The 22,445-nt window shown below is 43.7% G+C and overlaps 1 long non-coding RNA gene across 1 annotated transcript; it reads left to right on the top strand.

Moving 5' to 3' along the window:
• The first annotated feature begins 18,927 nt into the window (after window positions 1-18,927).
• LOC125484897 lies at window positions 18,928-22,020 on the top strand. Its single transcript, XR_007263699.1, has 2 exons — window positions 18,928-19,038; window positions 21,722-22,020. It is a non-coding gene; the product is annotated as an uncharacterized LOC125484897 (long non-coding RNA).
• Window positions 22,021-22,445: the final 425 nt, after the last annotated feature.

Below are 22,445 nucleotides of genomic sequence, written 5' to 3'. Positions count from 1 at the left end.
ACACACCGGATGAAAAAATAATCTCCCATTTCCTCTAACCTTTTGCCCTTTAATCTATACCTCTGGTCCTAGATCCCTGCAAGGGAATGGATCATTCTGTCTCTCCTGTCTAAGTCCCTCATCACTTTATACACTCAGTCATGTCCTCCCTCGGTCTGCTTTGCTCCAAAGAAACTAACCCCAGTGTATGAGGGGGGTGTGGTACCCTGCTGATGGGAGAGATCAGATTTTACCCTGCCACCCATTCTGGGATAATCTGCCACTATCACTAAATACTAATTGCCTTCTGTGAACCCAAATCAGGGCCGAGATTGACCACAGCCCACAGCCTGTAACTAGGGTTGGTAGAAAGAGGAAGAGAGAGGGGGAGTGATATAATCTAATACCAACAGTGACTTCCAATCCATTAGAGAGTGGGGATAGGGACAGAGAGTTCAGAAACACTTGCCAACTCGACTCTAGTGGAACATCCACAAAGAGGTATTTGTATCATCAGTAGACACAGGTGAGGTGCTGGAAGACTGGAAGTTGGCTAATGTGGTGCCATGATATAAAAAAAGGTGGTAAAGAAAAGCCAGGCTACTATAGACCAGTGAGCCTGACATCAGTGGTGGGCAAGTTGTTGGAGAGAATCCTGACGGATAGGATTGAGATGTATTTGGAAAGGCAAGGACTGATTAGCAATAGTCAACATGGCTTTGTTTGTGGGAAATCGTGTCTCACTAACTTGATTGAGATTTTTGAAGAAGCAATGAAGAGGATTGATGAAGGCAGGGTGGGGGATGTGATCTATATGGACTTCAGTAAGGCTTTTGAAATGGTTCCTCAAGTAAGACTTGTTAACAAGGCTAGATCACTTGAAATACAGGGAGAATTAACCATTTCAACACAGAACTGGCTTGAAGGTAGACAACAGAGGGTGGTGGTGGAAAGCTGATTTTCAGACTGAAAGACTGTGACCAGCAGTGTGCCATAAAGATCGATGCCGGATCCACTGCTTTTCTTCATTTATATAAATGATTTAGATGTGAATATGGGATATATGGTTAGTAAATTTGCAGATGACAACAAAATTGGAGGTGTAGTGAACAGTAAAGAAGCTTACCTTAGAGTAAAATGGGATCTTCATCAGATGAGCCAAAAGGCCAAGGAGTGGCAGTTTAATTTAGATAAATGTGAGGTGCTGCATTTTGGAAAGGCAAATAGGGCAGCACTTTAATGGTAGGGGAATAGTGAGTGTTGCTGAACAAAGAAACCTTAGAGTGCAGGTTTATAGTTCCTTGAAAGTGGAATCTCAGGTAGATAGGATAGTGAAGAAGGCATTTGGTATGCTTGCCTTCATTGGTCAGTGCACTGAGTATAGGAGTTGGGAGGTCATGTTGCAGCTGTACAGGACATTGGGAAGGCCACTTTTGGAATACTGGATGCAATTCTGGTCTCCCTGCTATAGGGAAGATGTTGTGAAACTTGAAAGTGTTCAGAAAAGATTTACAAGGATGTTGCCAGGTTTAGAGGGTTTGAGCTATAGGCAAAGGCTGAATAGGCTAGAGGTATTTTCTCTGGAGCAACGGAGGCTGACGGTTGACCTTATAGAGGTTTATAAAATCATGAGGGTCATGGATAGGGTAAATAGACAAGGTCTTTTCCCTGGAGTGGAGGAGCCAAAAATTAGAGGGTATAGGTTTAAGATGAGAGGGGAAAGATTTAAAAGGAACCCAAGGGGCAACTTTTTCACACAGAGTGTGGTGTGTGTATGGAATGAGCTGCCAGAGGAAGTGGCGGAGGCTGGTACAAATACAGCATTTGAAAGGCATCTGGATGGTTATATGAAAAGGAAGTGTTTAGAGGGATATGGACCAAATGCTAGCAAATGGGCCTAGATTTATTTAGGATATCTGGTCGGCATGGACGAGTTGGACCGTGCTGTACATCTGTATGGTTCTATGACTGTAAAAGGTGGAGCAGAAGCTGTTCCCACTTTGATATCCCATAGATCTGTCAATCACAATGTCATTCTCGCCAGTACACAGAGCAACCTACCTACTTGCAGCTTCTTAACCCTTAAGCCAGCCCTGCCCAGGAGTGGGACAGTCCAAGGTGAGAACCTCAGGGAGACTCATTCTGCTGTATCCATTCTCTGATCCAATTATGTATCTTTATCCCATTGATGCCTTCCAAGAGATTTCCACCTTCTGCTGTTGTCCACGTCTCCCAGTATAACCAAGTAACGTCCTCACCATTCCCCTGGTGAATGTGAATGTGTATGTCGGGCTGTGTCCTGACTTGTTGAATGTATCTCGCATTCACTGTTAGTCCTTCAGTCATGAAACGGCGGCAGGGCTTTTCGGTTCTGTAATCCCAACACATGACCTAAACATTATCAATTATGCAATGCATAGCTCCTCATGTGTTTTACAGTTTCCTTTGAAACTGTGATTAATTTTCGAGCTCTTTCTCAGTTGGGAGAGAATTTACATGTAGTTGCAATGTAACTAGTTCCCTCGATTCGATCACAGTCCCTGGCACTAATATAAAATCCTCACTAAACATCAACGGGAGGTGCGTGGAGGATGGAAGATAGAGTGTCAACAGATATCATGTGGCAAATTTCTCAAGTTATAGACTTTAGTGTTGAGAACGCATTGGGAGTGAATGAGGGGCTGGACTGGAGGACCGAATGGGAGTGACTGGTCCTCCAGCCAGTGGGAATGTATGAGTTGGGTTTTTAATGGCAATTCGGCGGTTTTTATGACAACTTTCGCCTACTGCTAACGCCACAACTTTCCAGTTTCATTCAGCTCCATATCATAACCTGCCTTTATGCTTTTGTGTGTTCTCTCACACTTTTTTCAATGTTAAAAATCAGATTAACAAATTGCACAGGACATTAGAGGATTTAGGGGCGACACAATGGCTCTGTGGTTCGCACTGTTGTCTGACAGCACCAGGAACCCAGGTTCTACTCCACCCTCAAGCGACTGTCTGTGTGGAGTTTGCACGTTCTCCCCATGTCTGTGTATGTTTCCCTCCACTGTGCAAAGATATGCAGGTTAGACTTGCTAATTAAACAGTCTATGTTTTCATGCTAATCATTTATATATATATTACGTCCCAGCTCTGATTCTTGTGGAATAGCACTGGTCACAGACCTCCAGTCAGAAAAACATTTCTCCGCAAATGTTGACGGGAGAAATATCATAGAGGAATCCTGAGTTTTGTGTTTAGCAACTAGAGTGACATTTATGTGGAGCTCCTTACCAATCATCATGGGAAAGGTCCATCCCCGGTACTGTCTGGCATCCCCCAGCCAAGTACAGGATTTTTATACATTTCCCCTTACAATACTTACATCCAAACTTGATGTCATTGCTAGCCACATCCCCCTAATCCCAGTGAACACACAGTCAATGATGGACAACTCTATGGATAGCCCTAGGTCTCCCTGTAATCTCATGATGTTTACCAGATACCTTCTTCATTTACCTTTAGAATCTCAATACCTGCTGTTTAACAATTCAATCCTGACAGTTTTATACTCCTTCCAAAACATTTACCAGTTGCACCTCATTGTCAATAACCTGGAAACGTTATCTCTGAGGTCTCTTCCAAGTTCTGTGTTGGAATTTATATTCCCTACTAACCTTAGTACAAAAGATTAGAAAGGATTTTAATTTTTCCTAATTATTATAAATTCTTTAAAATCAACTCTAACATAAAGTTACTACAATTATGTGACACCGCTGACAGGTTGTGAACAGCCCATCTCTCATTTGACCCATTTCCAATTACAATTACAGTTCCAATTACAACCCCCACTACTAACATGCTGCCAGTGTGTTTTGAACCAGAGTTAATTTCTTGGATAAATCTTTACCATCTCTTCTCTAAACACTTTCCATTAGTAATTTTCTTTACTTAATAAGACAGCAACTATTTGAATTCCATGGAGGGTGAAATTCAATCACTTTACAACTTTATCAAGTCTTTATAAGAAACTTTTTTATATTCTTCACGTTACTCGGGGACATAACCACAACTTCACCCTGTATTTTGTGATTTGTCTCTGTCACTCTCTTCCTTTGACCTTTAGATGGAAGGATTTGTTCAAACTACCTACAACTGCACTTAAGCTTCAATTGTATATCTCTGTACAGTCCTAATGACTGCATTTTTACAACCTCCTTCTGTCCCCTTTGCTGGCTATGGTGCTCTTTTAGAGGTTCTGTTTACACCATTTATTGCTTTTTCTTCACCTGTAATGAAGTAGGCCTCTTTTCAGTACCTAACAATATTTACTCAAGGAATTCAGCTAACCCTTTGACATGAGTTTGTTGTTTGCATTTCTAATTTACAAATACCTTAAAAAGTTCAGAACACTGTGGGATCAGACTGTTCCTTCTACATTTTACTAAATAACAAACTTGAGAATGTGGCTTGGCTAGGCATTTTAAAAATGTCCCTTATGAAAATGCTTATGAGTTTAGAACTGCTTGTTTACGGAAATGTGATTAAATTTCCTGATGTTTCGCCTTACAGACAATCTTATCTAGTATCTCTGTATGGAGAGCACAAATCTGGTTGTGAAAATCTGTGATGTGCATCTGGAAATGATTTTTGGCCATGTTATGTTAGCTAAAAGCCCCAGTTATTTTATGTCAATTTTAGTCATGGTCCGCTACAACAACATCCCCCTCTAGGCACTTGCCGTAATCTCCAAGCAGGCCTATGTGACTTACAGGTTATACTTGCCACCTCTGGTATTGGAGGTAATGGGGAAATCCTTCAGTTACTATACTTCTCTGTGTTGCAGCTCTTTGATACATTGTTTGCTGTTGCATACTAGTGTTTTAACACAATCAGAACAATGGATTGTATTACTGCTAGTATATGGGACATGACCCGGATCCACAGTTGATGTATGTGGATATTCAGTCCCCAGTTCCAAATCTGATTTATCCAGCTTGGTTGTTTTAATTCCCTGTACATTTGAGCTGTGTGAGTTTTGATCTCCTTTGTATGTTCAGATCATTGAATAACTTCTTCAGCTCTTTCCACAACCCTTACTTGATCTGCAGTCACGTGTTGAATTGGTAGTAATTCCACTGCCATGGACTGTAATAGTTTTCAATCCACATCAGTTTGTTGGATTGTGAGATTAATCCCTGCCTTAAATCAGGTGGAGGACCATATCCTGCCCTTTTCCTGCAGACCTTCACCCTATAACCCTTCCACATTCAGACCCAGCATCCTGTTAGTTACTGTCTCAGAATCCGACTCTAAAGAGGAAGAAGGACAGGAGCTCTCAGCCCAGATGCGACTGGTCAGATATGAGCGGACTAAAACTGGTACAGATGCAGATGGAAAACTGATGGGCAAGACCCGACATGTTTGTAGGAAATGGGCTCTCCATGAACTTCCCGACCCCAAATTTGTCAAACTGCCACACCGAAAAAAGGAGGACTCAAGACCTGGTCAGAATTGGAGAAACTCAAAAACATTTACTGTCTCCATCCGACAGATGGTGTCCAAATTGTGACAGCCATGATAGGCTCCACTGCTGGAGAAAGACTGCTTAGAAAGGCAAAGGATAGGCTGGGTCAAAATGACTAAGAATTGAATAAGGGATGGGAAGCCCTCTGCGATTGGTTACATGAATATGGCCCCCCTAAAATTGACTGGACAAAAAAACATCTTGCCAACAAATAGGCTTTGAGGACATGAGGGATTTTGCTCAAAGATTTATTGATATCTGCTTTGAACATTCGGGTTTGGCCCACAGAGACACCCCAGAGGAAATAGAGAATAGAGAAATAGAGAGCCCACCCTCCCCTCAAAGCAACCTTTGTAGCTGGCTGGAAGCCTGAACTAGCCCTCTTAGCAATAGATGTCCTTACGCAGATAAACTCATCCATCCATTTTAACAATGGCCTCGTTACCTAGTCCATCTGCCAACTGTCCCTTGAAGAATGGCACGAGCACCCCATCTGGGCTAAATCTAAGAATGACGGTGGTCTTTTGCAGATGCTTCTTGTTACCTTCACAGGGGTCGCTCCCCCTTGCACCAAGCAATACCCCATCAGCCTGGCCTGTATCATTGGCGTTCTCCCCATCGTCCAACAGCTGGAACAGCTTGTCAAAACCCACAGTCCGTCTAATAGTCCCATTTGGGCCGTTAAAAAACCTGACGGCTACTGGCGATTGACTGTCGACTATCGTAAAGCTTATCAATGTGTAAATCAGAAAGCTCCACTTGTGGCTGACCTCTTCACCATTTTTAATGACCTCTCACCAGGCCACAAATTTTTCTCCAATATTAATATGGCAAATGGCTTTTGGGCAGTTCTCCTCACCCCTGAGGTCCAGACCTGGTTTTCCTTCACTATTCAGCACCAGCAATACATCTGGACACGCCTGCCCCAGGATTTTCAAAACAGTTCGACTGTTCTTCACGTGGCTCCAAAATAGACCAAAATCTGTGGGAGCTCCCTTCTATGGACTCTACTGTTATCCAATATGTTGATGATATCCTGGTGGCCTTTCCCATGGTGGAACAACACAAACAGGATCTCTGCACCCTCCTTAACCACTTATGTGGTCCTGTGACCTCTAGAATGTAAGAAAACTCCATTTGTGCAGGACGGGGTCATCTATCTGGGACAGAAAATCTCTTCTGGCAAACATGAAATTACTCAGGACAGAATTTCTGCCATTCGCTCTGTGAAAGAACCCACCACTGTCCGAGATTTAAGATCCTTTTTGGGCCTTTGTAATTTTAATTGATCTTGGATTGACTGTTACTCTCAATTCACACAACTTCTCACTGATATCCTTAAGGGTTCTAAAGACTCTTGGAACTCTCTTATTCTCTCCCATGAACTGCACTCTGCGTTCCAGGCTCCTAAATATGCTCTGTGTTCTGCCCCAGTTTTGGGTATTCCTGACAATGGTCGCCCCTTTACTCTCCACGTCCATGAGCAGGATGACCACATGAAGGCTGTTCTAACCCAAGAGCACGGTGACAGTCAGCATCCCATCGGACACTGCTCTGCTCGCCTGGATCCTATGTCTCTGGGTTGGGGAAGCTGTTTACAGGCTATGGAAGGTACTTGTCGCACTGTTAGGGTAACGGCTCCTATTGTCCTTGACCAAAAGTTGGTTGTCAAATGCCTTCAAATTCTCCACGCCATGCTCTCCATGAATCATGCCTCACATGTTACAGCTGCCCAGTAGACCCGTTGGACAGCCCTCTTAGAGGCCCCGACTATTCACCTTATCCATGCCAGTCTTCTTAATACGGCGACACTGTTGCCTGTCTTTTCAGACGAAAGGGGGGAGGAGGGGCAGCGTCGTGAGCATGTTTGCATTGAAATATTGCAGCAGCTTGATGAAGCTGCCAGGGCATCTGCGGGGCCCCTGCAGAATCCAGACCCAATCTTTTTTATAAATGGGTCCTCCTTTGTGGAAAATGGGATCCACAGAGCTGGGTGGGCGGAGGCAACACCACATGAAACATTTGCCCAGGGTAGCCTCCCACCCATTACATCAGCACAGCTGGCTGAATGATGGAGGCATGTAAGCTAGCTGAGGGAAAGACAGCTAATATTTAGATAGTCTCTAGATAGGCTTATGGAGTGGCCCATATCTTTGGCCCGTTATGGCAGAAAAGAGGGTTTCTTACAGCAAATGGAACATCCATTAAAAATGGAAATGAAGTCCGCGACTTACTTGATGCAATTCAGCTTCCCCAAGTGGGATCAATCCTCAAGTGCAAAGCCTATACTAAAGGGAGCCCAGGGCAATGCCTTAGAAGATCAAGTGGCCAAGAATGCTGCCATCCATTCCACTCAAGAACCAAAATAAGGAACAGTTCAAGCAGCAGTTAATAAGTTACAAGATTTGAAAACCATGCAGGAGCTGTGCCCTCGGGAGGAGAAATAGACACATGTTGAAAATGGGCTCAAGTTATGAGGATGAGAAACAAAGAGAAATCTATAAACCGGTCACACCCCAGGCACTGTTGCACTTTTTGGCACTGCAAATCCACTCATGGGGATATTTAGGGCCTCCGCAGATGACAGCTAGGTTCCAGAGAAGATGGTGGGGAAACGGATTTAAGAAGTATGCCTAATTGGTACTAGACAGATGTGTGACCTGTCAGAAGAACAACCCTGGACGTACTACCCAAATGCCTCAACTAAAGTCACCGTCCCCGGCCAGCCTGTTTCAGCATTTACAAGTCAACTACATATTCCTGCCTAAATGTCAGGGGTACTCAGACATTCTGATAATTGTTGATAAATTCTCGAGGTGGGTGGAAGCTGCGCCCTTCACAAAGAACCACTGCCAACCACACCACTATGTAAGGATTACATAACTCAGTGGGGACTCCCTATCACGATTGATTCAGAACAGGGTACGCACTTTGCAGGTGCAGTATGTCAGGAAGTCTGTAGATTATTGGGAATCAAATGGGAACTACACTGCCCAACCACCCTCAATCTTTGGGGCAGGTTGAAGAACCAAGAGTACACTCCGGCATAGGCTGGTGAAGTACCATCAGTATGGCTTACTGTGGCCTCAAGCCTTGCCCTTAGTCCTATGCACCATATGTGCAACCTCGAACAGAACTACAGGCTTGAGCCCATTAGAGGTCATCACATATGTCCCGCCTGGAACCATTGATCTACATACTGTGGATTGTCATTTACTTCGTGACTCCTTGCTCAATTACTGTCAAGACCTAACCACAGCTGTCAGTTCTGCTTCCCAACGGGTGGCTGCAGCCTGGGGGGATCCCACTGACGGAGGTCACAACATAATCCCCGGCACTTGGGTCTACATGCAGAAAATACAAAAAGAGCCTCTAGGTGCTAAGTGTGAAGGTCACTACCAAGTCCTGCTAACAACACAAGCAACAGTCAAAATCCAAGGGACGAAAGCTTGTATCCACGCATCACACATAAAGTGAACACCGTACAACAGCTCAGCATGAAGCATTTGGTTTTGGGACTGATTTTGGGACTTGTTTTGACTAATGTCAGTTATGTTCTATATTTGCTTGCAATGCTGCTCTGCATGTATTCAGCAATTGGTTCAAATGCCCTCTAATGAACGGTCTTTAAAATCATCCCCCAAGCTGTTGGGTTCGTACATTTAGCTTTTACATTCTACTTCTGCCAGTACTTGTGACAGAATCAAAGCGGGGAGTTGTGAGGTTCAGTGGAAACCTACAAAGCAGGAAAAGGTCAAACAGGACTTAATAAGATCAGACTTAGTCTTTAATGACTACTTACTGGGCAACAATAGCTTTGCGACTTAGGGGAACTGATTATATCAGCACTTTTAACATAGTGAAGCACTTCAGCGCTCAGCGAGAGGTAACCGCAGATTAGTCTCACATGGTGTAAACCACTTCACTGAAAAATCTCAAGTAACCAGAAACGTCAGCTTTAAGTGCCTTACAGATCAAAGTACTTAATCCAATAGAGTAAAAACAAACAAACAGAAACCACGTACGGGAGATGAATGCTGCCTGTGTAAGAGAACTACAATAAGCTCAGATCTCTGTAAAAAAAAATCAGTTGATCATATGAAGAAACCGATGACTGTAAGAATGCTGTGTACACAAGTATCTGTTGCAATATTGTATAAGAAGGCCACGTCTACTCACTGCAATAGCTTAAGCTCAGAAAGATGTAACAGCAGGTTCTCCGAATAAAGACAACTGAAGGCCATTTTACTGTCTCTCACTTCGATTCACATTACACAAACAACCCAACAGGTTTTACCCATCCTGCTATGGGGCTCAACCCCTCCATGGTGTGGACTCTTGGATCTTACCCGTCCTGCAATGGGCCTCAACCCCTCCCGGTGCAGACTAGGTCTGTTGATTGTTGACTAAAGAAAGTGCAATTCCCTTCCTTCTCTTAGTTCTTGTGCTGCAGCTTACAGCCGGACCGATCTTGGATTTGCCGACTACCTAAAGGGTAGTAATGTTAAAAGTACTTATACAATTCAGGTCCAGGAGCAGTGGCCTTATTTTAGGCTAATTATTCAGTTTTTATTTTATGGTTGTGTGAAATAGACTCTGGCTAATATTTCCATTCACTTGTATTGGATCCACTGACAGCTACGTGGTTAGTCAGTTTCTGGCTGATCGATCAGTTTCTCTGTCCTATCACATGATGGTGACTTCCTCAGTTTCCATTGGCTCGCTTCAGCCTTAGTCTATCCACTGCTGAAACCCTCCATCCAGCACTTTTTCCCTCTCACTGCAACTATTCCAATCCAGTCCCAGCTTATCTCCCACATCCTACCTCCATATGCTCATGATCATCTCAAATTCTACTGCCTCTGTCCTTACAGCAAATCCTCAAAGTCATCCACCTCAATTTCATGCTGATCTACATTATGTTCAGTCCAAATAATTTCAAAATTTTGTTCACTGCTTTCGAATCTACCGATGACCTTGCTCAATCCTACTTCTGCAGTTGCACATCTCTCTGAGGTATTTGCACTTATCCAATTCTTGCTGCTTGAGAATTTCTCGTTTTATTCTCCTCACTATTGGTGACTTTATCTTTAGCTGCTTTGAACCTAAACTTCCCCTATCCCCATCAAGTCTCCTTCCTTATTTTAGGCTTTCCTTAAAATCTACCTGTTTGATCAAGACCTTGATTTCCACCCTTAAAAATCTCCCTTTGTCGATAGGAGATGGCCTAGTAGTATTGTTGCTGGACTCTTAAACAAGTGACCCAGGTAATATTCAGAGGAAACAAGGTGTAGAGCTGGATGAACACAGCAGGTCAAGCAGCAGGCTTGGCCTGCTGTGTTCATCCAGCTCTACACCTTGTTATCTCAGATTCTCCAGCATCTGCAGTTCCTACTATCTCTAATATTCAGAGGACCTGGATTCAAAGCCTACAATGGCAGATGGTCGAATTTGAATATGACAAAAATCTGGAATTAAGAGTCTAACAATGACCAGGAATACATTGTCAATTGTCAGGCAAAACCATCTGGCTCACTAATGTTCTTTAAGAATGGAAACTGCCATCCTTACCTGGTCTGGCCTACACGTGATTCTAGATTCACAGCAACTCTTAACTGCCGTTGGGGATGGATAACCAATGACACCCTCATCCCATGAATGAATTTTAAACAAAGCTCACAGTCCTGTGATCATGTGAAAAAGAAGCAGGAGACTATTCACCTCCTCCGTCTGCCGCACCACCTGGTGCAGACATCCACCATCCTATAGGATCATGCTTGATTTGTTTGTGATTTGTATTCCATATTGACTTCTCCCAACGCACCCCCCCTACCCACAATGACGCTTAACAAAACTCTGTCAACCTTGTATCTTAAGAATATTGAATGACCTCACCTTCTGAGGGAGAGAGTTCTAAATTTGCACAGCCCTCTGAGAGGGAACAAATCTCCTCATCTCTGTCCTGAAAGGGCGAACCCAATTTTAAAAGCAGTTTGCCCTAGCTCAAGAATGCTGCACAAGAGGAAACCTCTTTTCCACATCCATTTAGGATGTTAGACACTTCAATCACATTACCCTCTCACTTTTCCAAACTTTAGCGGAAACAAACCCAGCCTGTCCAACCGATAGTCATTTTTTTTGTGTCATGCCAGGTGTGAATGTTATTGAAATGTTTTGTTGTGCCAGTTATGCAGTGCTTCACTGTGTCGCATCTAAGATTCAACATGAGCCAGTTTCACCAATTAGCCACACAAGCTTGCCTATCTCACTGTGTTACATTTCTTTTAGCATTATCTTATCAGCAAGTTCATTTATTAAAGTGACAAGGAAAGGGTTATTCACATGATATTTTATACTTAATATTTCAATTTAAATGTAAGACAATGGCTTGTATTTGTGAGAATGTCATGTGTGCAACAGACTGTCACTAATAGGGTAACGTTACCTAGAGCACAGATTTCCTTTGTCTGTAAATTATGCGTGAAGTGACTAGAACATCTGGAAAAGGGATGTGTTCATTGTAATATCATTTCCATCAATGCACTTTGTGGAATCTTCTGAAGCCAGAGAGACACAGATGTGTACAGATTTCTTTTCCTCATTTAAGGAAGCTCACATTGGCTTTTGAGTGATTAATACAGAGGGGCACCAGGCTCATTCCTGGGACTGGAGATTGTTTATGAAGTGGTACTAAATGGGCGAGATATCCTGTATTGCATGTGAATAAGAGGTGTTCGCATTGAACTGTATGTTATTACCAAATAGATTGATGGAATTAATGTTGGCAGCTGTCTCTGCTGATAGGAATCGAGAACAATGGGTCACAGAACTGTATAGCAGCCTGAGTGACTGGGATAAGAAGAAATGTCTTCACTCAAATACCTGCAAATCTTTGATCATTTCCATCTCAAGGACTGAATCACTGACGATATTACAGTAAATGGTTTGCAACATTTGTAATACAAAGGAGGCCAAAAGATGTTGCAGAACCTGGATGAGTAGTACTTCATTAAAATGGAACGTGGATGTTGGAAATTTGAAACAAAATTAAATGCTGGAGAAACCTAGCTGAACTGGCAGCACCTGTGGAGAGAATTAATGTTTCAAGATTGATGTGACTCTTCTTCAGAATGAATAATGTTATTAAACTGGAAGTCAGGCTCCGAAGCCTTTTTTTCAGAGAAACAATCTCCCCATTTGTTTGATTGTGGCACTGAGAATGTACTCTTGAAATAGAATGGACTCTTTCTGTGTCTTGTTGATGCCTGGGTATAAATTGTTGTCCATTGTTCATTGCTGAGACTGGAGGGAGTTCTGTCACACAGAAACATTCAATTTAAAATGCTATTCATGAAGAACAAAAAAGTTTTCTCCAAGGCAAGGAATCAGATCTCCATCACTGATCCTCACTAACCATAACAGGACTCAAACCTAGAGGTTTATTATTGTGACTAACACAGTCAGATGTGGTATACTGTAGTTCACATAGTCCTGTCCTTTCCGAACTTCATGGTTCTGAGTCAGAGGATCTCAATGTAGAAACGCTTCCTACAGATGAGACAATCCAGGACAGACCCACAATCCACATTTCCCTCAGAATGCATTCCTGATACATGGGCTGTCAGGATCACAATGGATAATTATTTAGTATTTAGTTGTAATTAATTGTTAGAGCAGTTAGACTCACTTGTAAGTCTAGATTGTCGACTTGAAGTGTCGTCACTGTTCTCATGAAGGGAATTGATGTTCACTTTAGTCCCTGGGAGCAATGTGTCAGAGTTTACAGGGGATGCCCAGTGAGAAATGTAGGGTTCTAGTTTGTAATCAGTTATTTTCCTGATCATTAACCGATTCCAATTGATCCGAGACCCCAGGTTCTGGACTTATTTATGGGGATATGAATGAGGAGACAGTAGACAGGTGTCTAAGGGCAAAGGAATCTCAATTTATTTTGATGGAAAAAGGTAATTATAATACAAGAAATGGATAACTCAGTAAATTCTATGAAGTTAATACAACGAATACACAGGAACACGCCAGTCCTTAAAATTACACTATGAAAAGGGATTACCACTGTTAGGCACTATTTACTGACAGACAGAAAACTGTGTTTAAATTTACACTCTTAATCAGAATTCCTCCCAATACAATCCCAATGCACTGGCACCAGTCGCCTCCCACTGCTGTCTGTTTTGGAATTTAGGATCTCGAGGTTTATGTTGTCAACCCAGAACATGGTTTTGAAGCCCCAGTGGTTTTTCTGACTTGTCATTCCCACAGCCTGGATGAAGACTTTGGACTGCATAGGTTTTTCAGTTTGGGTTGAGTCAGCTGATGCAATAAGGCGTATTTTGGACTTATCAGGTGAGTACCCAATTCTCTTTAGCTTTGGGCTCTGCGAGTGGTTTTCAACTCAGGTTGAGGACTTGCGGCTTCAGTGGATTCAGTGATTGATCGTGTTTGTTGGTGTAGTTTCGGATGGTCTGGGTCAGGTTCTTGCTGTCAGTGTTCTTGGTTTGGAAAGGTCCATGTTTGGATGCTTTTTGTTCAGTTCCTCCTTCAGTAAGGTCAGGGCTGACAGTTATACTGATTGTGGGCCTTTTAATCTCTGCGCCAAATCTGTAGTTTTCATTATGCTCTTGATGTTCTCTTCTGAGTTTAATTGAGTTTGTAATGGTTTGAGAGTGTGTGAATGGATTTTGATCGAGGTTGAATGTCCTGTACCTCTGTAGGCCCCATACTATCCGTGCTGTGCAGCCCAAAGTGTAAGAGATATCTCCGACCAGGATCTGGTGGTTTCAGTTAATTGCTCTTTGAGACGAGGTGTAAATTGGGATTACAGGCTGAACAATAATCCCAGACAGCAATCTGTGACCCCAGGCCTGCCAGTTGTGTTATGTATTTCCTGCAGATTCTGTCCAGATGTCGCTTTTCTTTTAAAAGTTTTGGAAGTCCAGAGTTCTGACCAAAAACCAAGGGTTTTGTCCATATGTTTTACTATTGGGGATTTATGCTCAATCTTGCATGTCAGTATTTATAGAGGTTCCCCAATCAGTGTTTACAGAGTGCTTGTGGGTAATGAGTCAAAATCTATAGAGTATCTCCAGTGAGAGTGTGGCGTGCTATTTACAGGATGATCACCCAAAACTATCTGGCACAAATACTCTTGCTGGGAAGTTTGCTGGCATCACTTAGGAAGATATAAACTAGCTTGGCAGGGTGTTGGGAACCAAAGCAAAAGCGAATTTGACTGAAAGGGAACTAGACAATAGGGCCAGTAAGATTCAGAGGAAGAGCAGGCAGGGTGTGGTTGTTGATCAAAGCGGGTCTGATGGATTGAAGTGCATCTGTTTCAATGTGAGAAGTGTAACAAGTAAGACAGATGAACTTAGAGCTCAGATTAGCACTTGGAACTAAGATGTTGTTGCTATTACAGAGACTTGGTTAAGGGAGGGGTAGGATTGGCAGCTTAATGTTCAAGGATACAGATGTTTCAGGCAGGAGAGAGGGGACTGTAAAAGGGATGGGGGAGTTGCACTACTTGTTCAGGAGAATATCACAGCTGTACTGTGGGAGGACACCTCGGATGGCTCATACAGCGAGGCAATATGGCTAGAGCTCAGGAACAGAAAGGGTGCAATCACAATATTTGGGGTTTACTGTAGGCCTCCAAATGGCTAGCGGGAGATAGAAGAACATATATGTAGCCAGATTTCGGCAAGGTGTAAAAGTAACAAGGTTGTTGTCATGGGTGGCTTTAACTTCCCATATATTGACTGGGACTTACTTAGTGCTTGGGATGCAGATGGGGCAGAGTTTGTTAGGAGCATTCTTGAGGGCTTTTTGAAACAGTATGTAGATAGTCCAAGTAGGACAGGCAGCATACTAGACCTAGAATTGAGGATTGAGCCTGGCCAGGTGGTTGAATTCTCAGCAGGGGAGCAGCTTGGGAACAGTGATCACAATTCAGTAAGTTTTAAGGCAAAGATAGGTTTAGTTGTCAGGTAGTGGGAGGCTTTCAAGTATAAGTTGCTGGGAACTCAGGACTGGCACATTCCTGTAAGGATGAAGGATAAGTAAGGCAAGTTTAGGGAACCTTAGATAATAAGAGATATTTTGAGCATCGTCAAAATGAAAAGGAAACATTTATCAAGGCTAGGAGGCTGGAAACACAAGAAGCGAGGGTGGAATACAAGGAAAGTCGAAAGAAATTTAAGCAAGGAGTCAGGAGGGCTAAAAGAGGTCATGAAAAGTCACTGGCCAACAGGATTAAGGAAAATCCCAATGCTTTTTATACATATATAAAGAGCAAGAGGTTAGCCAGGGAGAGGGTTAAGGAATTTATGTGTGGAGCCAGAGGAAATGAATGAGGTATTAAATGAGTACTTTGTGTCAGTATTCACCATAGAGAAGGACTTGGTAGATGATGAGTCTGGGGAGAGGGTGAATAGATAGTTTGGGTCATGTTGAGATTAGAAGGGAGGAGGTATTGGGGCTCTTGAAAAACATTTAGGTAGACAAGATCCCAGGGCCTTATCAGATATACCACAGAATAGTGAGAGAGGCAAGGGAGGAAATTGCTGGGGCCTTGAGGGAAATCTTTGCATCCTCACTGGCTACAGGGGAGGTCCCAGAGGATTGAAGAATAGCCAATTTTGTTCCTTTGTTTAAGAAAGGTGGCAAGGATAATCCAACTAATTATAGGCCATTGAGCCTGACGTGAGTGGTAGGGAAATTAATGGAGAGGATTCTTCGAGACAGAATTTACTCCCACTTGGAAATAAGTGGGCATATTAGTGAGAGGCAACGTGGTTTTGTGAAGAGGTGGTCATGTCTCACTAACTTGGTTGGGTTTTCTGAGGAAGTGGTGAAGATGATCGATGAGGATAGGGCAGTGGATGTTGTCTACATGGACTTCAGTAAGGCACTTGACAAGATCCCTCTTGGCAAGCTGATACAGAAGGTTAAGTCGTAAGGGGTAAGAGGTGAGGTTGCAAGATGGATAAAAAAACTGGCTTGGTCATAGAAGATAGAGGGTAGCAATGGAAGTGTCCATTTCTGAGTGGAGGGCTGTGACTAGTGGCATTCCTCAGGGATCAGTGTGGGATCTTTGCTATTTGTAATATTTTCAATGATTTGGAGAAAAATGTAACTGGCCTGATTAGTAAATTTGCCGATGACACAAATGTTGGTGGCATTGTGAAAGCGATTAGGACTGTCAAAGGATAAAGCTGGATATAGATCGATTGGTGACTTGGGCAGAGAGAGATGGCAGATGGAATTTAATCCGGAAAACTGTGAGGTAATGCATTTCGGAAGGTCTAATCCAGATGGAAAATATACAGTATATGGCAGAACCCTTAAGAATACTGATAGGCAGAGGGATCTGGGAGTACCGGTACACAGGTCACTGAAAGTGGCAACGCAGGTCGAGAAGGTCATCAACAAGGCTTGCCTTCATCAGCCAGGGCATCAATTTTAAAAATTGGTGGATAATGTTGCAGCTTTATAGAACCTTAGTTAGGCCGCATTTGGAATATTGTGTTCAATTCTGGTCGCCACACTACCAGAAGGATGTGGTAGCTTTGGAGAGGGTACAAAAATGATTTACCAGGATGTTGCCTGGTAAGGAGGGCATTAGCTATGAGGACAGGTTGGAGAAACTTGGGTTGTTCTCACTGGAATGACAGAGGTTGAGGGGCGACCTGATAGAGTTCTGCAGGATTATGAAGGGCATGGACAAAGTGGACAGTCAGAAGCTTTTTCTCAGGGTGGAAGAGTCAGTTACTAGGGGGCATTGTTTTAAGGTGCGAAGGGCAAAGTTTAAACGTGATGTACGAGGCAAGTTTTTTTGCACAGAGGGTGGTGGGTGCCTGGAACTTGCTGCCTGGCGAGATAGTGGAAGCAGATACTATAGTGACTTTTAAAGGGTGTCTTGACAAATACATGAGTAAGATGGGAATAGAGGGATACGGTCCACAGAAGTGTAGGGGGTTTTAGTTGTGATGGGCAGCATGTCGGTGCAGGCTTGGAGGGCCGAAAGGCCTGTTCCTGTGCTCTAATTTTCTTTGTTGTTTGTTGTTTGTTCTTATCTCTGTATCTTAGGGATTTTCTGGGGAGTTCATCCTCCCTTACAGTGGGTCACAGTCAGGGTAGCAGTGCTTACTGAGCATCCTCAGCGAGTGAAGAGTATTTAGGGGAGTGTATCAGTAGTTGCAGAGAGTCCAGGGTATTGATTCAGTAATTATTGTGGGTCTGGAGGGGACCTTGTTGTTATTTACTTGAGGTCCTACGTCGTGTACCATTATTACAGAGGGTGTCCAGGGAGACTGCCAACATTAACATGGCGTCCTTGGAGAGTGTGTCAGTATTTACAGTGAGTCACTGAACTATTTTCATGGATCCTGGGTGGATGAAGCTGAGGGTTGACCTTACAGTAGTGTACAAAATCTTGAGGGGTATAGATAAGGTGAATGGCAGGTCTCTTTTCCCTGGATTGGGAATTTCAAGACAAGGACGCATATTTTAAGGTAAGAGGAAAAAGATATTAAAATGGTGTCTATTTTTACACAGTTCATGTGAGGGGTTGAACTGCTAGAGGAAGTGGGTACAGTTACAATGTTTAAATGTTTGGATAAGTATATGAATAAGAAATGTTTGGAGGGACAACGGCCATGCGCAGGCAGATGGGACCAGTTTAGTTTAGGCATATGGTCAGCATGGACGGGTTGGACTGAAGGGTCTGTTTCTATGCTGTATGGCTCTATGACTATAAAAGCAGCATTTACAGGTAATCCAAGAGGAGCTTGTTAATATTTACAGGAATTCCAGAGGGGATGCATCAGTATTTACAGAATACCATGGGGGACGGGTTTCAGCATTTACAGAGTGATCCTGGGGATGGCATCAGGATTTAAAGGCTGTGCCTGAGGATTGTGACAGTATTTTACAAGGAATCCCAGAGGAGTGTGTCAATATTTACAGGGAATCCATCAGGAGGGTGGTAGTAATTTCTGGGGACTGAGGGGGGAGGGTTTCAATTTTTACAGGGAGGCCCTGGGGAGTGGGTCAGTGTTGACAGGGAATCCCTGCAAGATGTGTTTTTTTGAATTTTCGGGGTCAGTATATCAGTATCTACAGGAAATCCAAGGGGTGGGTGTTAATAATTGCAGGCTGTTCCAGAGCGAATACAGCAGTGTATACAGAGTAACCTCAGAGAGTCTATCAATATTTACAGGGGTGCAGGGTGACTATGATGGTGTTTACAGGGAGTTGAATGGGACTGTCAGTATTTAAAGGGGGTTGTCTGAATGTGTAAGTATTTAAAATGTGTCTCAGTATGGTGTTCTAGTGCTTGTAGTGAATCATCAGGAAGTGTGTCAGTTTTTACAGAGTCTCTCCATGGAAACTGAGTATTCAAAGGAAGTCTCGGGGGAGTATTAAATAATATGTCATCATTTACATATTGACTTCTCCATGTTCACATGAGTCCGGAGGTAGTGTGTGTGTGTAACAGACATCCACAGAGAGACAACAGTGAGTCTCCAGTGAGTGTGTCCATGTTTTTATGGGTCCTGGGAGGAGTGTTTAAGTATTTATGGGGGTCCCAGGGAGTGCGTCGGTATTTATAGGGGGTCCCAGGGAGTGGTTTGGTCTTTATGGAGGGTCCCAGGGAGAGTGTAAGGACCAGACTGTTTGGACTGAAGCAGTTTCCACTTGTACATAGTTCTGATCTCATGGTATGTGTGTGCAGTGGCTGTGTGGAAGAGTGCAGGGAATGTTGGCCTTTGTTGTGAGAGTGGGAGGGAAATGGTGACGAGTGTAGGAGCACATGGAGGGCTTTCTGGACCAATGTGATGCATTGCTGTAACCATAGCTAGAGATCTGGGTCCAGTTTTGGTTTCTGCTTTGAGAGGCTGCTGTTGCACTGTGATAGTTTAGAGACGTTTCTCTTATCTCAATCCTGGGATTGGCAAGGTAGGGAGGGGAAGTGAGGGTTACCTTGTGGGGCAGGATCGAGCACATTTTGACTGCATTTTTGTTGGAGATTTGAAGAATAGGAGGTGCCCTTATTGAATGTTCCAGGATTCTGACAGGATGAGAAAGGGGCGATGCTGAGAGACTGTTTTCCCTGGTGGGAGAATCCAGAACCAGAAGGCACAGTTTCAGAATAATGTGTCTCCTAACAAAAGCAGGGAAGAGGGGTAATTCCTTCCTTTTAAGAGCCATTGGACTGCGATTCTCTTCCCAGAGAGCCATACAGACTGGGTCATTGAAGGTATTACCGGCTGAATGTAACAGTTTTTGATAAATGATGGTGTTAGTGGTTGTAGGGGCTATCAGGAAAGTTAAGTTAAGGCTACAGATATATCAGCCATGATCCCATGGACTGGTGGTGCTGGAATGAGGGGCTGAATGGCCTAAACTTGGTTTTCTGTTCCCTAAAATCTTATGACCATCTAAATTCCACTTGGTTGGTTAGCACACTGCTGGTAACACTGAAATATAACTTGCTTAATTACAGAACTATTGCAAAAGTGTTAAATATATTTTCAAGTCTACAGCTGTTTTGTCGAGTGTCCAAACTTTTATTTCAAGTGAAAAGGAGGGGAGGGGTTGTTGAGGAGGAAGGGGTATCTGGCCGAGCAGGAGGATAGATAGAGGGGACTGATGTCTGCAAGAGGGAGGGGAGGGGTGATCGTCGGGAATGTCCGGCAGAGGGAGGGGAGGGAAGGGGTGCGTGGGGAAGGTCTGGAAAGGGGATGTCATTCGAAGGGAGACTGTGGATTGTGTGTGCAGGCGGAGCGAGGGTGATGATTAATGGGTCTGTTGGTTTCTCAACCCCACCCCTCGCCCCGCACTCGGTATTTGCAGGGGCACTCTCCCAGCACCAGCTGTACCACATGACCGCCGCGCGCTCACGCTCCAATTCCCAGCTGTTGTTCCCCACTCACATCCGCCTCGTCAGCATTACAGCTCCCATCAGGCCCCCTGTGTCCGACACCAGGCTGCCAGCGCCAACGTGGGTCTCAAAAGGCAGCATGGGTAATGTGGTTCATCCAGTGGGTGCTGGAGGAAATCAGCAGATCAGGAAAGTTGTGTGGAGAGAGAAACAGCTAATATTTAAACTCTGATCTAACTCTTGTTCAGAACTGAAAAGCGCTAGGAAATGCTGTTTTTTCAAAAAAAATATTGTAGACAGAGAAGGAGTGAGAGCGAGGGGAACAGATGGTGAGTGTGCCTGGGGTGTAAACTGGGATAGTAGGAACTGCTGATGCTGGAGAATCCGAGACAACAAGGTGCAGGGCTGGATGAATCCGCCACGTTCAGCGAGATGCCACCACGAGACACATATTCTCCTTCCCTCCCTTGTCTGCCTTCCGCAGGGACCGTTCCCTCTGGGACACCCTGGTCCACACTTCCTTCACCCCCAACACCCCCCACAGCCCTACTGCACCTTCCCCTGTAACCAACGAAGGTGCAACGCCTGCCCATTTACCTCGTCCCTCCTCAGTATCCAAAGGCCCAAGCATACCTTCCAGGTGAAACAACACTTCACCTGCACTTCCCAGAATCTAGTCTACTGCATTTGCTGCTCCTAATGTGGTCTCCTCTACATTGGGGAAATGAAGCGAAGACTAGGTGAGCGCTTTGCAGAACATCTACGTTCTGCTTGCAAAAAAGACCCTGAATTACCCATTGCCTGCCACTTTAATGCACCACCCTGTTCCCTGGCCAACATCTCTGTCTCTGGCTTGCAGCAGTGTTCTAGCGAAGCTCAATGCAAGCTAGAGGAACAACACTTCATTTTCCACGTGGGAACCCTGCAGCCCTCCAGACTCAATATTGAGTTCAATAATTTTAGGGCCTAAACTCTCCCATGTCCTAGCCCCCTACCCCACACACCAGGCCTTGTTACCACATAGCCTGCCATTACACACTACCTGTTGTTAGTCACTAATAGTCCCCATAAACAACAATTCACCCTCCCAGTCTGATCGTTATCAACTCTTTGTCTGTCCAACTGCTCTTCTCTCTCTTTAGGCTCCATCATATCGTTTACTCCCTAGCCCATCCCCCTCCCCTATTTTCTGCATATAAACTGATGTTTTCCCAGCCACCATCAGTTCTGAGGAAGGGTCACCGGACTTGAAACGTTAACTCTGTTTTAACCTTCACAGATGCTGCCAGACCTGCTGAACTTTTCCAGTAACTTTGTTTGTGTTCTAGATCAGATTGGGATGTCTAGTTGGTGTGGACGAGATGGACGAAAAGGTCTGTTTCCGTGCTGTGTGACCATGTGACTTTGTTAGTCTCAGGACATCTTTCCTCCACAACATCCTGGACCCTGCAACATTTACAAATCTTTAGCAATGGTGAAATGAAGACAGAATCTGCCTGGCTTTAACCACAATGTCAGGGTGCTATGTAAAGTTTGAAGATCATCAGTGCTGGCAATGTCACGCTGGGTTATAAAATGGTCAGCAGGCATAAAAAAAAAATAAAAAGCACATGTTTAATGTTTTAAAGTTTCGATGTTTCACATTTTGAAATTGATAGAAATAATCGATGATGACGGGTAATAACAGAAAACACACATGAAATGTCGTAAATGTCTTCAGACAACTGACCAGAACAGCATTCGGCCTTCTGTCCCAAATGGTGATGAATATTCACTTGGTGATTTGGATCTTTTTGTCCTTCTCCATGTGGCAGCTAGCCCAAGTTATCTGCTTAACTTTAATGGTTCACCCTAGAGGTTTTACAAACTGTCGCTGAGTGATTTATAGACTTGAAAGCATTCTTACGAATAATCAAAAATAGTCCAGACAGAGTGCTGGAGGAATTCAGCAGATTGAGCAACTTGTGTGGAGAGAAAAACAGTCAATGTCTAGAATCTGATATGAAACTTCAGAACTGAAAAGGGCTGGAAAATGATATTATTTATGTTGTA

Source organism: Rhincodon typus, chromosome 14 (genome assembly GCF_021869965.1).
Source record: "Rhincodon typus isolate 14 chromosome 14, sRhiTyp1.1, whole genome shotgun sequence".
Classification (NCBI taxonomy): domain Eukaryota; kingdom Metazoa; phylum Chordata; class Chondrichthyes; order Orectolobiformes; family Rhincodontidae; genus Rhincodon; species Rhincodon typus.
The sequence above is the reverse complement of the archived record's forward strand: the minus strand, read 5'-3'. Positions and strand labels throughout refer to the sequence as shown.